Genomic DNA, 16,987 nt, shown 5'->3' on the forward strand with positions numbered 1-16,987 from the left:
CTAGCTGCTGGGAGGAGGTTCTGTCCTCCCAGTTTAGCTCTGTCATGTCTTGACTCAGTTTCCCTCTGCTCTGGTCTCCTGAACCCCTGAGGAGCCATGTTCATGCCCTGTGCCCTGATAAGCATCTGGCTGCCTCTTCAGTCCATCTCCGGTGACCATCAAAATTTTGCTGCTTGGATCCCCTGCACCATGGATTTAAAAAAATATATACGCCCGAGTTGAAATTCCCAATGGGAGGGGGCAGCTATGCAGAACACATCTAGATGTGTTTTTAGATTAACATCAAAATGAAATAAAAAAAAAATTCTCAAGGAGCTGCTGACCCCAGTGTGAGAAAGTCTGGATTGGGGTCAGCAGAACCTGGGGCAATCCCACCTGACCCTCTTCCTCTAACACTTCCTTTTTCCCACCTCCAGGGCACGCAGGAGGAACAGTGGGTGTTGGCCCAGAGCCCTCAGTGGTGTCCGAGGTAGATTGCAAACAGCAGCAGAAACATTTACTCCTCCCCCTCCAAGCCCTTGCAGTGACTTTGCAGCTCCTTCCTCAAGGGTGTGTGGGGGGGGGGCGGGGGGGGGGTCAGTTCCCCTGCCCTTGAATCCAGGCTCTCCTGTTGCTTGCTCCAGAGAACACAGCAGAAGTGAAGGTGATACTGAGCCAGACCCCTAAGGTGGTGGGTTCCCTCTTTAAGTCACCCCTGGTAAGGTAACTGGGAAATCAGAGCTCCCCCCTTTGTGGGGGACAGCACCTTGGTACCACTTCTAGTGGAGACAGGGTGCGGCGTGGGTAGGAAGTAATGCAGAAAGTTTTCAGGTCTCCCATTCAGAACTGGGGAAAAGGGAAACACAGTGGCTCGCTGTTCCTCCTTCTTCATTGGAAAGGAAGCTCTAGCAAGCTGGAAGGTGAGTACTAACCTCTTGGCTGCAGTAAAGCCCAAGACAAGGACAGGGTGCCTTGTCCCCCTGCATTACGGCCATGTGGGGAAGGGAACTGATCCCCCACCCCCGGCTCAGGAGCCCAAACTTTCCTGGTGGCAGCTGCTATTAAACTGTGTCATTCTGCAGAAGAGGCATGCCAAGCCCAGAGATGCTGTGTCCTTTTCCCAAACCACAGAGCAAGCAAAGGGTAGGCCGAGATGGTCTCCTGGCGTACGTGTTCTCAGCCTCTCCCTGGGAAACGCAGGGCCCTGCTGCTGGCCTTGCCTCCTTGCCCCTTCCCACAGACCCAGCTGAGATCAGAGATTCTCTCTTAAAGATGAGTGCTCCTTGAGGGCTCGAGGCCCGGCTGCTTCTTTTCTCCGGTCTTCCTGGTTGTGAGGGCTAAATCTGGCCAGAGGGGGAGCCAGGACAGGGTTGCTGAAGGAGCTTTTCTGACTCCCCATCAGTGGGTGCAAGTTCAAAGTCTGGTGGCACAGCACACACACCTCTCTCCAGCAGTATCTGAAGCATGCTTATAAGTGGTTATTTACGTATGTATATTCACATTCGTGTGTGTGTGCGCGCGCACGTGCGTGCGTACCTATCTTTGTCCACTGGACTGTGAGCTCTGATGACATGGGCTCTGAGGTAGATAGATAGATAGATAGATACTGGGCAGGTGGATGGATAGGTGGATGAGTGGGTGGATAGATGGATAGATTTGTTCATAATGCAGTCAGATAATACAGAAGGCAGGCAGAATTCAGGGCAGGGCTTGATCCTAGAAAAACAGAAGAGCCAATATGAAGACACCGCAGCAACCAAGCCTCTGGGTTTGAAACTAGAGGGCCCAAATGCGGTCTTAGTCATTCAATTTCTCTAGTCTTTAGTTTCTTCTGTAAAAAGGGAATGGTAACGGGGTCTGCCGCTCAGAAACAAATGAGAAGACAAGCCTAAAAGAACGTGCTTCCGAGGTTCACAGGGCAGACGGGCTCAGGGCCGCGAACTCAGGCAGGTACGGGGTCCAGTTCCGGCTCTACCACATATGGACTGCTGGACCCCGGGGGAGATCGCTTGACGCCCCCCCACCCCCCGCCCCGCCACCATCGCCAAGCCTCAGCTGCAAAACCCGAAGAGGAAGTTGCTCCTTGGCAGGGGTTTGTGAATATGAAACAAGGTTTTGTGTTGGAAGCAGGTGCTCAGCGATGATCACGTGGCGGCTGCTGTCAATTTCTCTTCTCAGGAGGCCTGGCTCCGCCCCCTCGCAGTTTGGAAGATCAGAGAGACGCAGGTGGAGGCAGGGCCACAGCCAGGCGGGGACTGCTGCACTGCGGGAGGGCGGTGGGGGCGCGGGCTGCAGAGCAGGGCGAAGGGTGACGGCTCCCGCAGCGCATGGGGGGCAAGGAGAGCCGCTTGGAGGTGGTGGGCAGGATTTATAAGGAAAACCCTTTGCTCCTCAGCTGATTCCCAGGGAAGGGGGGAGGGCGTGGGAGGGGAGATGCTGGCAAGGCGAGGACAAGAGAAATATTTTAGAAACAAAATAATGACAGTTCTTGGGGAGATGCCAACATTAGCTTATCTGCGGACATGCTCCCTCAGGAAGGGCCAGGGGCCTGGCCGCTGGAGACAGCTGCCAACACAAACAAGGAGAGGGACCTGGCTTCCTCTGCGGACGAGGCCGAGAATAGGAGCCAGCTCTACATGATGGCAGGGAAAAGACAGGGCCTGGGGACCCCGAAGCAGCCCAAAGCAGCCGCGTACAGCCAGGGGCAGCTGGCATCCTGGGTTCTTCTGGTCCAGTTCTGGGTGCTTCTCATTCCTACTGGGGCCTGAGATAATTAATTCACTTCCCTCTGCCACCTCTCCCTCCATCTGTGAGCCCCGCCCCACGCCATCCTCTCCTTGCGTTGGAGGGACTGCCCCGTCCCCTCCCTGAGAAACAAGCCCCCCTCAGCCACTCCACCAAAGCCACCAGGGCTTGAGCAGAGGTTGCCCTTCCTCACCCGCTCCTCCCCAGCCGGTCCTCAGCCAGTACACAGCAGTGGTCAATGGCATGCTCTTTTCCTTGGATCTGAATTTAGAGAGCATTTTCTAGGTCTTGGAAGGGATGAAAGGCTAGGAGCAGAGGACCTGCCCATGCTAAGCAAAGGGGTAAGGATGGGGGCTTTTCGTGGTAGAGAAAGGAAAGTAGAAGAAGAAGAGGTACTGAAGGAGGGAGGAAGGAGGGGGACAAGGAGGAGAAAGAGAGAAAGTCCAACTCCCCTAAATACCCTCCATAGGACCTCAGACTTAGTCCCCACAAACCCTAACATTAAGTCCTATCCTGGGTGGCTCAGTTGGTTAAGCGTCTGACTTTGGTTCAGGTCGTGATCTCACAGTTCGTGAGTTCGAGCCGCGCGTCAGGCTCACTGTGGTCAGCGCAGGGCCCGCTTTGGATCCTCTGTCCCCCTCTCTCTCTGCCCCTCTCCCACTCGCACTCTCGCTCTCAAAAATAAATAAATAAATAAATAAATAAATAAATAAATAAATAAATCCTATCCTGGTTTTCAATTTATGGACTTAATTTTTTTGGCCATTTTATTTTATTTTATTTTACTTGATATTCTAATTTATTTCTGTTAAGTTTTGATTTAAATTTCAGTTAGCTAACATACCGTGTAACATTAGTTTCATGCATACCATGTAGTGATCAGCCTTTTGTATTTCAAAATATGATACCTAGAGAAGTAGGTGTTACAAAATAACCATACAGCTTAACAAACTCTTAGTGACTAAATCGTAGGCCAGCTCGAGACTCGGGATCGCGGGTCCCCGAAGCCCTTCCCACTCACGACCTCCCTTCCCCTCAAAGTTGGCCAGTATGAGAACTTGTGTCTTTTCTTTATAATTTTACACAGCCAACTAAGCATGTGACGTGAAACACGATAGTTCAATTTTGCCAGCTTTTAAGCTTTATGTAAACGGAATCCTATGTGTTCTTTTGAGTTCAGCTTCTTTCATTTACTGTAACAGTTTTTGAGAGTAAATCACACTTTGCCTATTATTTGGGTCATTGGTTCTGGGTGCTGTGGATTACTCCACTGCGTGACCAAACTTCAATGTATGCATCCGTTCTACGGTCATGGACATGAGGGTTGTTTCCAGCTGGACACTATTACACAAAACCCTTCCTGTCCCAATTTTCTTTAGGTGTCCTAAGATTTTTACCAGATTTTTACCACCAATGAGCGACCTGAACATGGGGACGCAGCACCCAACTTGAAAATGGGAAAATCCAGAGAAATTTGAGCCCTAATTAGGGCTGCATCCTGGACCTCTCAGAGAATGCAGGTTCAGAGTCATTTCACTTTCCAGGTCGATAAACGAACAAAGATTTTTTTGAGCGTGTGGAGTCTAAAAGGAAGGGAGGACAGGCCCCAATGCATGCGCGGGAGACCACAAAAAGATACCACCGCAGGCTTGAGGTCGAGGCCAGCTTCCATGAGGAATCAGTCTCGGAGAGGCCGGGAGGAAGGATTCATATAGCGTAACCTGGGCATTATTTAGTTCAACCCTTTGTACAGACGCGGCTCCAAATGTCTGAGATTCCTGGCTTCCTTGTCTCCCCAGACCAAGTGGGAACAGAGACCTCCTCCATTGCAGTCCAAAGGAGCGCCTGGATCACACTTGTCTGGACGTTGAAGCCCGCTGGAGCACTAGGACAGCCATGGTGAGCCAGCAGGAGGGGACTGCGCAAGGTAGGAGCTTGTCACAGAGCAGCCTCTCGGGGAAGGTGGTGGACAAAACAAACAAGCTGACTTTGTAGAACAACGCTTTCCAACGTGAGCCCTTGTAAACGAGCATTTGGGTTCCAGAAATGGGAATCAGACTGTGTTCTGGGTTTGGTTAGGAGAACCCAAATCAACTCAATTTGTGGCCTGTGCACAGATTGCATTCAAGCATCGCAGAGGCTTTTGCTGCCTTGAGAAGACACACACACACACACACACACACACACAAACACACACACACAGGGGCACCTGGGTGGCTCAGTCCGTTAAGCGTCCAACTTCGGCTCAGGTCACGATCTCACGGTTCATGGGTTCGAGCCCCACGTCGGGCTCTGCACTGACAGCTCAGAGCCTGGAGCCTGCTTCGGATTCTGCGTCTCCTTCTCTCTCTGCCCCTCTCCCGCGCACACTCTGTCTCCTTCTCTCTCAAAAATACATAAAAATTAAAAAAAAAAAAAGAAACCTGTTTAAAAAAAGGAGACACACACACCTGTCCGGGGACGCCTGCCTGGCTCAGTCACAAGAGCCCGTGACTCTTGATCTCAGGGTTGGGAGTTCAAGCTCCATGGTGGGTGTACAGATTACTGAAATAAAAAAAATTAAATTAAAACCAAACTTAGAGAAGACACACAGAGATATTAGACACCTTGCTTTTTTACTTCGTGTATCAAGAACATCTTTGCAGGTGGATATGGATAGCTCAAACTCCGAAGCCACAGAATGAACATAGCATAGGTCATTCACCCAGTCCCCTGAATACACAGGGTATTTCCAGTGTTTTGGGAACAGTCGTGTGATACACACCCTCGTACATACATCACATGCCGCCGTCTTTGACAAACAGCTCAGATTGTGTCACTGTCCTCCTCCAAGACAAAATGCAGACTCTTTTCCCTGAGCTTCAAGGTCTATACCATCTGGCCCTGCACCTTCTCTGAGCTCCGCCCGGAACACCCTCCGTGCCCACTATCGCCTGCTCTGCTGGCCTGATTGCAGGGCCTTGAACTGGCCAAGCCCGATCCTGCCTCGAGGCCGTTGGGCCAGCCGTTTCCTCCCCTAGAACATTCTTCCTTGATCTTCATTGACTTCTTCCTTGCCGCTCAGAGCTCAGGTTCAATGCCCCCTCCTCTGAGAAGCCTTCCTGCTCATCCAAGTTCAAGCAGCCACCCTCACTCTCTCATTATTGTCTTCTGTCAATTCTCTGGAGAGCCTGTCGAGGCTTGACTTGTGTCCGCTAAAAAGATGTATTGAAGTAACTCCTAGTAGCTGTGAATGTGCCCTTATTTGGGAGTCATCTTTGCAGGTGCAGTCAAGTTGAGATGAGGTCATCCTAGGAAAGGATGAACCCTAACCCAATGACTCGTGTCCACATAAAAAGAGGGAGATTTGGGCAAAAAGACACACAGAGAGAAGAGAACGCCACGGGATGGCAGACTGCAGTGATGTGCCTATGAGCCAAGGGACACGGGGGTTTGCTGAGAGCCACCAGAAGCCAGGAGAGAAGCAAGGAACAGATTCTCCAAGCTCAGAGCCTCCAGAAGGAACCACGCCTGCCAACACCTTGATTTTGAACTTCTGGCTTCCAGGACTATGGGGGAATATTTGGTTCTGTTATTTTAAGCCACTAAGTTTGTGGCCATTTGTTACGGCAGCCCTGGGAAAGGAACACACGGCCCTCGTCCCAACCCAGTACGTGTCTGGTTTCTCTCTTTCTTGGTTTCTTTGTGGTCTGCCTTTCCCATAAGAACGTCAGCCCCATGAGAGCAGGGGCCTGGTCTGTCCTCTCTGTGGCTACACCCCCAGTGCCTGACACACGGGCATTTTTGAATTCAGGGGCAAGGTGTTATTTCTAAAGGGAATGAATTCCTGTACGTGGGCTTGCAACATTTGAATGTCAGTGTATTCTGAGTTTGATGGACCATCAGATTATGTTCCCCCAAATGTGGTAGCTACAGTCCTCCTCCCAGCAGGCCCCAGAAATGCCCATCTCCCATGTTCTATTCAGCCCTAGAGGGTGTTAACCTTTTCCACACTTGCCATCTGGAGGCTGAGCACGGGATGTCCTTGCTGGGCTAACTTTTACTTTCTTGGCTTTTGGGAAAAGTGACTGTCTTTTCATAGATTCAGGTGCTGTTTGCACTTCTCTTATGAATTGCTTTCTTTTCTGTTGGTGTGTGCGGTGGACAGAATAAGGCCCCCCCTAAGTTTTCCATGTCCTAATCCCCACATCTGTGAATATGTTAGGTCACATGGCAAAGGGGAATTATGGTTGTGGGTGGAATTAAGTTGTCAGTCAGCTGACCTTGAGAATGGAAAATCACCCCAGATTATCTGGGGGACCCCAGTATAATCACAAGGGTCCTCTGAAATGGAAAAGGGAGGCAGGCGAGAGAGAGTCAGAGAGGGGCAGCATGGGAAGGACTCGGCCTGATACTGCTGGCTTTGAAGGTAGAGGAAGGGACCAAAAGCCAAGGCATACAGGCAGCCTCTAGAAGCTGGAAGAGTCTGGGAAATGGATTTTCCCAAGAGCCTCTAGAAGGAATGAAGACCTACCAACACTCTGATTTGAGCCCGGTGAGACTCATTTTGGACTCCTGACCTTCAGAACTAAAGGAGTTGTTTTCAAGCCACCAGTTTTGTGGTAATTTGTTAGAGCAAGCAGCAATATGAAATTAGTACACTATGTTTGAATTTTCTTATCAATTCTGAGATGTCTGTTGTATGTTAGGGCTATAAACCCTTTAATTTTTTTTTTTTTTTTTTTTTTTTTTTACATCCATGCTACCCTCGTGTTCTGGGACTGGAATTATTGGTTAATCATCTACCTCCTTCCTCCCTGAGCCCTCAAGGACAGGATCCATATTTTATCCCGGGGTTTCTAGCAAGCCTGGAAGGTGCACCAAAAATGCAGAATGAATGAAAGAACAGCTGAACTCCAGGAATATCTTTACATTCTCTTATCCCTGCATCCCCACATCCCTGTGCCCCAGGAACACCAAGGTTTCAGATAATGGGGAGACCCAAGTATTTGTTTTTTGGTCCTGTCCCTCCCTAAATGATTGGGTCCCTGTGCCTCACTTGCGAGTGGGGTCCAGGTAGAGAGCAGGACTGGAAGGAGCCTCGACACACAGCGAAACGCAGAGGCTGCAGGGCTTTGGGAGGTGGCCACGATTAGAATGAAGAGGCTTCCGGAATCCTCGAGTACTCCAGCACGTCACAGGCTGCAGCAGGACACCCTCCCACGAGGACCAGAATGTGACTCTACTGTGTGGCTTGGCAGAACTGGAGCGTTCTGAAGTCTGGGACACGGCGGAAGTGAGGGAGCATCACTCCCCGGATAAAAGTTGATGACACACTGTCTCGGGGTCTCCAGATCTGTTGGATCACTCACTGGGGGAGGGCGTGAGCAGCCCCACGGAGCGGTCTCTGCAGCAGGGACCTGCAGCCTTGTGCCAACAACCACGTGTATGAGCTTGGAAACAAATTCCTTCGCTCCAGCTGAACCTTCATCCGACTGCAATGCCGTCCCCCCAGCCGGTCGCAGCCTTAAGAGACACCCTGAGCCAGAGGCACCCAGCGAAGCTGCTCCTGACTTCCTGGCCCTCAGAAACCGTGAAATAATAATGTGCATTGTTCAAAGCCAGCAAGTTTTGTTATGTAGTGACAGTAACAAATGCTTTTGGAAATCCTGGTCCTTGGCAGTTTTGAGAGCTACGCTCTAAGGCTAAGGCTCTAGCTTTCCAGCGTTTCCATGGGGAGATCCCAAACAGCTCTGATTCCTGATTCTGTGCGCCTGACCCGCTTCCCCCGGCCACCGTGACGCCTTCTCCTTATCCCACGGGTTCTGAAATCGCACAGCCCTTTGCCTTGCTGGGTCCGCAGGTGTCTGGCAGGCCGTGTGGGTCTGCAGACTCCTTCCTTTCATTGCAGGGGAATTCTCTTGAATCCTTCGATTGACAATTTTCTCTATTCTCAATTGCTGAAATTCCTTTGGTTCATATTTTGGGCCTCCGGGGACTAGTCTTTATTTTCTTCTTCACTCTCCTCTCTTCCTCCGTGATCCATTTCTGTGTTTTTCCCATGCTTTCTGGGTGATTCCATAGTTTCATACTCTCATCTTTTAGTGACGTTTTTTATTTTATTTTTTCTTACTCATTCTCTTTTTTTGTGTTTTTACTGTGTGCTCCTTTTTGATTTATTTTTATGTTTATTTATTTATTTTGAGAGAGAGAAAGAGATCACTTGTGCATGCACGTGAGTGGGGAAGAGGCAGGGAGAGAGGGAGAGAGAGAATCCCAAGCGGGCTCTACACTGTCAATGCAGAGCCTGATGCGGGGCTCGATCTCACTAACTGTGAAGTCATGACCTGAGCTGAAATCAAGAGTCAGACGCTTAACTGACTGAGCCACCCAGGTGCACCAAGTGCTCCCTTTTTCTTTTCTTTTTTTATTAAAAAAAATTTTTTTTAATGTTTATTTATTTTTTTTTGAGAGAGAGACAGAGAGAGAGAGCACACAAGCAGGGGAGAGGCAGAGAGAGGGAGACACAGAATCTGAAGCAGGCTCCAGGCTCTGAGCTGTCAGCACAGAGCCTGACGTGGGGCTTGAACTCACGAAACAGTGAGTTCACGACCTCAGCTGAAGTTGGACGCTTAACCGACTAAGCCCCCCAGGCACCCCCCAAGTGCTCCCTTTTTAGAGCATCTTGTCCTTATGTCATTGATGCAAATATCTTCTCTAATCACTGGAAAAGTATCCACACGAGCTTTGGGAGAATTTTTGTATTTGTTTCTTTAAAAGTTTTCTTCTTGGGGCGCCTGGGTGGCGCAGTTGGTTAAGCGTCCGACTTCAGCCAGGTCACGATCTCGCGGTCCGTGAGTTCGAGCCCCGCGTCGGGCTCTGGGCAGATGGCTCAGAGCCTGGAGCCTGTTTCTGAATCTGTGTCTCCCTCTCTCTCTGCCCCTCGCCCGTTCATGCTCTGTCTCTCTCTGTCCCAAAAATAAATAAACGTTGAAAAAAAAAAGTTTTAAAAGTTTTCTTCCCTGTGCACAGGCTTTCTCTGTTCTTCCAGGTTGCTCTATTCTATTCTGTTCTATTCTATTCTATTCATCTCTTCCCTTCAGGGTTGAGTGTTCTTCAGATGTCTGCCAATCCTAATTTCCCTGTTGCTATTTGGAAGTAGCCGCCAAAGAACTGACTGGAAGGTCTAAACCTTTGGTGGGTTGGAATTTGTTCCCCGAGCCTCACCTAGGGAGACAGGATCAAAGTCAAGTCCCACCTGTATTTTAAGTTCACCTCCACGCAGGCACTTGTCGTGATGAACACCAGGTGTCATACGTAAGTGATGAATCACTAAATTCTATACCCCAAACTAATATTACACTATATGTTAACTAGTGGGAATTTAAATAAAAACTTGGAAAGAAAAAATAAAAATAAAAATAAATTCACCTCCGTGAATGGGCTCCTGGTGGACAGGTAGAGAGGTGACAGTATAAGGGGACCTGATGGAGGGCAGCAGGACAGGTGAGAGCCTCTCAGGAGGGGCCTCCCAGCTGGCCCCCATCATGTAATCTCTCTTGTTTATGATGAGAAGTTTCGAACTACAGAAAAGTGTAGAGAGCAAAATAACATACATCTATTTACCATCTAATCAGTAGTGATAATTTGAAAAAAAAATTTACTTCCCATTTTATTTATTTATGTATTTATTTATCGCTTTCAGAGGGAGGGAGAGAGAGAGAGAGAGCGAGAGAAAGCTTGAGCAGGGGAGAGGGACGGAGGGAGAGGGAGAGAAAATCTTGAGCAAGCTCCGTGCTCAGTGCAGAGCCCAACACGGGGCTAGATCCCACAACTGTGAGATCACGACCTGAGCTGAAATCAAGGGGTGGCCACTTAACTGACTGAGCCACCCAGACGCCCCATTTCCCGTTATCTTTTAAAGACATAAAACACTCCAGGTATAACTGAAGTTCCAGGTGTATCCCCTTCCAGTCTCTTTTGTCTTTCTAGGCTTAACGCTTCTACCCCTGGAAGAAACCGATATCTCAACTTCAGGATGTCCAAGATTCTATTCCTTCCACTTATGCGTGCATCCGTAAATAATAGATAATACTCTTCTGTGTCAAAGATTACACACATGAGCCAAAGCTATTTATAAATTCACTGCAATCCCTATCAAAGTATCGGCAGTCTTTTTCACAAAAAAACGGAAAAGCTGAGCCTCAGATTCATATCCATATGAATTCCAAGGGACCTCAGACAGTCAAAACACCGTTGAAAAAGAAGGTTAGACGTCTCACACTTCTGGGTTTCGAAACTTGCTACAAGGCTATAGTAACTGAAGCAGTACGGTACTAGTGTAAGTACAATTATAGCCACCAACAGAATAGAACAGAGATCCCAGACATAAACCCTCTCATACATGGTCAATTGATTTAAAAAAAAAAAAAAATTTAACGTTAATTTATTTTTGAGAGAGAGAGAGAGACAGAGCACAAGCAGGGCAAGGGCAGAGAAAGAAGACACAGAATCGGAAGCAGGCTCCAGGCTCCGAGCTGTCAGCACAGAGCCCGATGCGGGGCTCAAACCCACGGACCGCGAGATCATGACCTGAGCTGAAGTCAGACGCCCAACCGACTGGGCCACCCAGGCGCCCCTTGGTCAATTGATTTTTGACAAGGTTGCCCAGATCATGCGATGGGGAAAAAAGACAGTCCTTTCAACAACTGGTGCTGGAAAACTGGATATCTTCATGCAAAAGAAATCAGACCCTTAACTAACATCAGGCTCAAAAATTAAATATAGATCAAAGCCTACATTTAAGAGCCAAAACTTTAAGTCACCCAAGAAAACAGAGGGGGAAATCTTGACATTGAAATTGGCAACAATTTCATAGACTTGACATAAAAAATGCAGACAACAAAAGAAAAAAACAGATAAATTGGACTTCGTCAAAATTTAGTCTAAGTTTTTAAACTTATTGTCATAAAGGTTTTTATAATAAACCTTTTCTTATCTTTTAATGTCTGTAGGATCTTTTTCCTTGCTGATATTGACAACTTTTGTTATCTCTCTTTTTATCTTGCTGTTTATCATATTCATTACCTTTTAAAAAAAATCTCTACTTGTTTTTAAGTTTGTTTATTTATTTATATATAGAGAGAGAATAGGAGCAGACGAGAGGGAGAGTGAGGGAGAGACAGAATCCCAAGCAGGCTCCTCGACACCAGTGCAGAACCTGACATGGGGCTTGAACTCACGAACTGTGAGATCATGACCTGAGCCAAAATCAAGAGTCGGTGGCCTAAGTGACTGAGACTCCCAGGAGCCCCAGATTCATTACCTTTTTAATAACCCAGCTTTTTGTTTTGCTAACCTTCTCTTTTGTACATCTGCTTTATGTATTTTTAAGTAATCTCTGCCCTCACTGTGGGGCTCAAACTCACAACCCCAAGATCAAGAGTCCTGTGGTCCACCGACGGAGCCACCCAGGCACCCCATATCTGCTTTATATTTAAATTGACTTTGGTTTGTATTTTGATTTTCCCTTCTGTCTTCTTTCCTTGGATTTAAAGTTACTGTTCTTTTTCTAACTTGAGATGGAAATTTAGGTAAGTAGTTTTAAACTATTTTCTCTTATCATACATGCATTTAAATCTTAAAATTTCTTGGGGGGGGGGGCTCAGTGGCTTAGTCTGTTAAGCGTCTGACTCTTGATTTCAGCTCAGGTCATGATCTCACGGTTCGTGGGTTCCAGCCCCGTGTCAGGCTCCACACCACCACGGAGACTGCTTGGAATTCTCTCTCTCCCTCTCTCTACTCCTCCCTCATTGTCTCTCTCTCTCTCTCTCTCAAAATAAATAAATAAATAAATAAACAAAATAAAATAGAATAAAACCTAAAATTTCTTTCTAATCACTGCATTGGCTTTTATCTCAGTGTTTGTATGCAATATTTTGATTTTCACTCAGTTCAAAATATTTTGAACCCCGGGTTATTTAAAAGTTCTGCTTAACATGCAAACATTTGAGGTCTAACAATCTTTCTTTTGTTCATTTCCAGTTTCATTCCACTTTGGTCGGAGATCATACCCAGCATGAGTTCATCTTTTGAAATTTGTTATAACTTGCTTTACGGTTCAATACACGTTCTATTTTGGTAAAAATGCACTTGGAGAGAAGAATGTGTATTCTCCAGCTGCTGGGTGCAGCGTTCTATAGCTGTCTATTAAAGTCAAGGTGATTAACTCTGTCATTCATATTTTCTATATACTTATTGATTTTTTTTATCTGCTTTTTCTATCAGTTGCTGAAAGAGATTCGTTAAAACCTCGACCGTGGTTACAAATTTGCCCACTTGTCTCTTTTGTTCTGTCAACTTTCTGCTTCATGCAGCCCTGTTATTAGGTGAGTACAAATTTATGATTGTTACGTCTTCCTGTTGAATTAGTCCTTTTATCATTATGAAACATCGCTCTTTACCACCATTCCTACTTCTGACTCTAAAGTCTACTTTGTCTGATATTAATCGAGCCACACCTTTCATTTGGTAAGTGCTTGCATGACATAATTTTTACCATCAGCTTACTTTCTGCCTTTCTGTATCCTATGTTTAAAGCATGTCTCAGAGGGGCGCCTGACTGGCTCAGTCAGTAGACCATGTGACTCTTAATTTCTGGGTCATGAATTCGAGCCCCATGTTGTGCGTAAAGCTTACTTTTTAAAAAACTTAAAAATAAAGTATGTCTCATAAGCAGCACACGATTGTTTTCTTTTTAATCCAGCCTAAAAATATTTGTCTTTTAATAGAAGTGGTGAGTGGAGCTTCGATCTGCAATCTTGTTTCTTTTTAACAATTTATGACACCGCTCCTTTAAACCTTCATTTCTCCTTTTGTGCATGTTTATTGTATTTTGCCTCTTCTGTTAAACTTTTAGTTTTATTTCTATTAATTTTTAGCGGTTAACTCAGAGGCATCATCAACTTTTGGAGTCTACCTTATAAATTGGAAGCTTTCCCATTTCACAAATAATAGAGGAAAACTACACTCGTGTGTACCCACCCTACCTTTTGTAATACTGTTGTTAAATGTTCTACTTTTAGGGGGACATGGGTGGCTCAGTCGGTTAAACGTCTGACTCTTGATCTCATCTCAAGTCTTGATCTCAGGGTTGTGAGTTCAAGCCCTGCATCGGGCTGAGTGTGAAACCTACTTAAAAAAAAAAAAAGTTTCACCTCTACATATGCTATAAATCCCACAAGCCATAGTTATTCTTGTGGCTTCAGACAGTCAACCCTCTTATATCTGGGCACATATTTGCTTCTTGGAATTCTCTGTTCCACTCTGCAGTTCTGTTTCCATTCGGAATTGTCATCCTTGTATTTCTTGTAGCAGGAGTCTGCTGGTGGTGAGTCCTCTGACTTCATTAGCGTGAAAATGTCTTTGCCTTCATTTTTAAAATTAAATTAAATTAATTTTAGAGAGTGCACAAGCGGGGTGCCTGGGTGGCGTAGTCGGTTAAGCGTCCGACTTCAGCCAGGTCACGATCTCGCGGTCCGTGAGTTCGAGCCCCGCGTCGGGCTCTGGGCTGACGGCTCGGAGCCTGGAGCCTGTTTCCGATTCTGTGTCTCCCTCTCTCTCCGCCCCTCCCCCGTTCATGCTCTGTCTCTCTCTGTCCCAAAAATAAATAAACGTTGAAAAAAAAATTTAGAGAGTGCACAAGCAAGGGAGAGGGGCAGAGGGAGAGACAGAGAGAGAGAGAGAGAGGGAGGAGAGAGAAGAGAGAGAGACAGAGACAGAGAGAAGCTTAAGAAGCTTAAGTAGGCTCCACACTCAATGCGGAGCCTGACGCAGGGCTCAATCCTACAACCCTAGGATCACAACCCGCGCCGAAATCAAGAGCAGAACGCTCAACTGACTGAGTCACCCAGGCGCCCCGCCTTCATTTTTTAATTGTTACCTTTGAAAGCTTTGAAACTATCACACAGTTATGGAAAAATACAATGTCCAATACAGAGAAATGTTTGTTCCTGACCCATTTGAGAGTATTTTGCCAACCCAGTACCCTTGAATACTTTAGCATATGTTTCCTATAGTGTTTTCTGGCATAACCACAGTACAGACTTCAAAATCAGGCAGTTAATAATGATGCGTTCCCATCCTATCCAAGCCCCCGGTTAAGATTTGTCAATTGTCCCGATAACTTCTTTAGAAAAGGAATCATGCATTAGATCAGAAATTTCAGCTGTCATGGGTTATCATGCCTTCTTAGTCTCCTTCAGTCTGGACCAGCATCTCAACCTTTCCTAACCTTGATGCATTTATGGATTACAGGCTAGCCATTTTACAGAATGCTCCCCCCACCCCCGCCCCACCGCCATGTGTATTTGTCTGATAGTCTGATTTGCAAGCATTATAGTCAGATTCTTCATGTTTGGCAGACATGTCACAGAAATGGTGCTAAATTCTCATTGCATCCCATCAGGTGCTGTATATCAATTTGGGCCATCGCTGATGATGCATACTTTGGTTGTTTGATTATGGTGGGGTCTGACAGCTTTCCGAACACTGCACATTACTCTTTTCTCCTTTGTAACTAACAAGCATTTCGTGGGCAAGGACCTTAAAACTATACACACAGTCCTGGTCCCCATTGTGCTTTACTATTTAACTATTTATATACACTTGTGGCTCCTTATTTTATTCAAAGGATTATAATCCAATTTACTATTTATTTTGATTTTCAGATGTCCCCGATTCGATCGGTGGAAGCCACTTCAAGACAGCTTCTGTATCCTTCTGACATGTCCCCATTATTCTTTGAGCGCTTCCGTGCATTTTGGCCCAGGATGCTCCAGACTCGCCTTGTACTTTCCCTGCCCAGTCCTGGAATCAGCCATTCTCTGGGGATCCCTGCCTTCTTTCTTTGAAACCGTTGTTTAGAAAACAAAATCTAGGTCTTGCTAATGAGATGTATCCACTCCTGGCTCTGTGTGAACACAGCTTGAGAATATGTATGCATATGTATACATACATGTAGTATCTATTATATATCTGTTATATATGCATATATTATTATAATGTATTAATATATGTGTATATATAGATGGATCCACTCAGATATATTCTTTTCCAAATAAATATCACAGGGTTCATTCCAGTTTTCTCCTTTTCTATATTTATAACTCCCTCTCTCACTAAACCCAAACCTCCTCCCCCCTCCTCACCCTGTTCAGGATCAGGATCTGACACCCCACATCTGGCTTCCCTCCCATGGGAATGCCCTTCTCATCCTGTCTGGGCTCTGACATCCTGCTCTGGGCCACCATGGCTTCCTCCACTCTCCACACCGTGCACACAAACGCATCCACGCCACGCCTTGCTCTGCCCCACCTGATGGCTTTAAATTGTTCACACATGGAAGAGAAGAAAAGGGAAAGGAAAGAGGACCATGAATTGCCTTTATTTTTGAAAAAAAAAATTCACAGGATATAGAACTTTTTTTTGTACAGTTAAAAATGCCTTTCCATTGTCGTCTGGATTTCATAGTTGCGATCAACATGTCAGCCATAACTCATTGTTGCTCCTTGGAATATGATGTGTTTTAATTTTTCTTGGCTGCTTTTAACATTTTCTCATTGTCTTTGGTTTGCACCTCTGTGTAGTTTTCTTTGTTTTTCCTTAACTTGGGATTCACTGAGTTTTGTGCATCTATGAGTTGATGTCTTTCTCTGATTCTGACAACTCTTGCCCTTTATCTCTTCGAATATGCTTTTCTTATTCTCTCTCCTTCCCTTTTTCTGAGAATCCAATTAGATGCATGATCGATATTATGACTGTGTCCCAATATGTATCTTATACTCTGATCTATTATCTTCATTATTTTCTCTGTCTGTACTTAGGTTTGAGTACATCTATACACATGTCTTTGAGCTCACTAATCCTGTCATCTGCTGCTAAATCCATTCAACGAATCCTTAATTTCAAATACTAAGGTTTTTTAGTACTTGAATGCCTATTTGAATTTTTATAGATTCCAATTCTCTGCATCAGTCCTGCATCATTCAAATGCCCATCTTTTTTTCTAAATATTCTCTTTATATTCTATTTATCATAGTTATTTTTACATTCTTGTCTCATAGCTCCAAGAGAAAAATTATCCTAGTTGTGATGGTGGAATGAATACCTCCAACCAAAATTTGGTTCAAATGTCAAGACTGATGACATAAAGCACATACCAAGAAGATATGAGACTTATTATACACATATGAGGATTTCTAGAGACAGCCTGGAAACTTCCCAA

At 46.0% G+C, this 16,987-nt stretch overlaps 1 long non-coding RNA gene across 1 annotated transcript; it reads left to right on the forward strand.

Annotated features, from left to right (window-relative positions):
- Nucleotides 1-605: 605 nt before the first annotated feature.
- LOC125173921 (uncharacterized) lies at nt 606-15,682 on the forward strand. The gene is made up of 5 exons (XR_007155190.1): nt 606-643; nt 811-899; nt 4,524-4,651; nt 12,991-13,091; nt 15,432-15,682. It is a non-coding gene; the product is annotated as an uncharacterized LOC125173921 (long non-coding RNA).
- The last annotated feature ends 1,305 nt before the right edge of the window (nt 15,683-16,987 follow it).

The sequence above is a fragment of the Prionailurus viverrinus genome, chromosome C1, assembly GCF_022837055.1.
Source record: "Prionailurus viverrinus isolate Anna chromosome C1, UM_Priviv_1.0, whole genome shotgun sequence".
Taxonomy (NCBI): Eukaryota; Metazoa; Chordata; class Mammalia; order Carnivora; family Felidae; genus Prionailurus; species Prionailurus viverrinus.